General features: G+C 29.1%; 1 pseudogene; it reads left to right on the top strand.

The window, feature by feature from the left end:
• Positions 1-1,180: 1,180 nt before the first annotated feature.
• On the top strand, positions 1,181-1,303 carry LOC123325065 (annotated as a pseudogene).
• Positions 1,304-1,859: the final 556 nt, after the last annotated feature.

Below are 1,859 nucleotides of genomic sequence, written 5' to 3'. Positions count from 1 at the left end.
AACATAACATAATAAAATAAAATTTAAAAAAGATTGCATTGAGATGCATTGCCATCTTATTTATCAAACCAATCTAAGAATCTTTTTTCTTTCATAAAAAATATGGTTGATCTGTATCCATCATTATTATTGACATTTATCTTACTTTGTCATCTTATACACTATATTTTTAATTTTTGCTGATTAATTTATTTTTATCTTAGTAAATAGATTTTTTTTCTGCATTTATTTAAAACTCTGTTATTTTAAGAGGTATAAATTATATGTCTGTTAGTGGTTTTCTTACATTTCTTAACAAAAATATTAACTGTAATTCTCTATTCAGCTTAATATAAGCTGAAATAACTTTGAGCTTCTCTTTAAGATACATAATTTTGCCTTTATCTGAACTTAGAGTCATGCACTTCTCTCTGTGTATGTGTACCAATATTGGAATAAGGTTGTGATTTATTAAGATTTATATATTATACTTATTGCTTTCTGAATAATTTTGACATTGTGACATTTAATTTTAAAGTCATGTATAAAATAATTATTAAAAATTAATCTGTTTAACTTGTTTCATTACTTATCTCATGCCTTAAATTTTTCATTTTTTATTTTACCTTATGTCTGTTTTTTAGGTCTTCAATTAAAAATTATATAGAAGGCAGTGTATCTTCCATGTTCTTACATATCTGACAATATATTTTCTTCACATATAAAAAGAAATTTTTTATCATCTTGTTCTACAAAAGTTTCTCTGCATATATAGCTATATTACCCTTTATTAATATTGTGAAGGAAAACCACATACCATTGCAATATATTCATAATGCTTGAGGAGATTTTCATAATCCTTGTATTTCAAATATTTCTTCTGGAAATGTTCTGGAAATGACATGCCTTTCTCCCAGTTATTTAATGTAAAATATGGGAAACCTATACGTTTGTTAACATGAATGCTTTTTAGTTCAGAATATTTTCTCTAGATATGTCTTTGATTGTGACCAAAAGTTCTTGCTTCTTCTTCAGGTGCATTCCTTACACTTAGATTTGTTTTTCTCTGTTGTCCAAGTCTCTTACTTTCTCAGTACTTGCTTTTAACATCTTCTTCTTTTTGCTCTGAGATGTAAGGTAATTTGCAAGTCTGGACATCAAAGGACTAATTACATTTTCTTATTTATCATTTCTATCTTTTATCGCTTCTCAGCCTTTTGGCTAAGATCAAGTGTAGTATCATTTCTATCTTTTACTACCTCCAGTTACTGCATATTTGTTTCCTGGAAGTGTTTCCTGTTTGTATCCATTTAGTCCATCCTCTTAACTTTTTATTTTAGATTTTGTCTCTTAACAGTTTAATAGCATTAGAGTGGCCATATCTTCTTAAATTTTATTGAGTGTGCCATTAGTTTTCTGAAACTTTTTTCTAATTTTCAATGTAAATCTATTTTTTGAGATTTCTTTTCACAGTTTATTAGTCCATTGTTTATACATACCTTTATCAAAAGATATACCTTTTTTACTTTGATTTTATTCAAATGAGGCAAGATATTTTCAGACTTAATATTTACTAATGAGTGTGGGTTCCCGGAAGCTGAGAGATGATCGACTTTCTTCTATTATTTTTCTTAGCTGTGGGATTCGAGTTGCACAGCACCTACCTGATTCTCTACCTGTGGCAAGCATATTCGCATATTATTTCATAACCAGTGGAGCATATGAAATGTTACACTGCTAAGCCGGCACTGACTGCTCTGGGGATTCTTTATATCTCTGTTTGACCTAATGCCCTTTAGCCATAGAGACTACACCTCACAAACTACAAGGCACGCTTATTGTCAATTTACCGCTCTCGTGGCTTTTGTAATTTTCTAAAT

Source organism: Neomonachus schauinslandi, chromosome 5 (assembly GCF_002201575.2).
Source record: "Neomonachus schauinslandi chromosome 5, ASM220157v2, whole genome shotgun sequence".
Taxonomy (NCBI): domain Eukaryota; kingdom Metazoa; phylum Chordata; class Mammalia; order Carnivora; family Phocidae; genus Neomonachus; species Neomonachus schauinslandi.
Note: the sequence above shows the minus strand (reverse complement) of the source record. Positions and strands in the feature narration are given on the sequence as shown.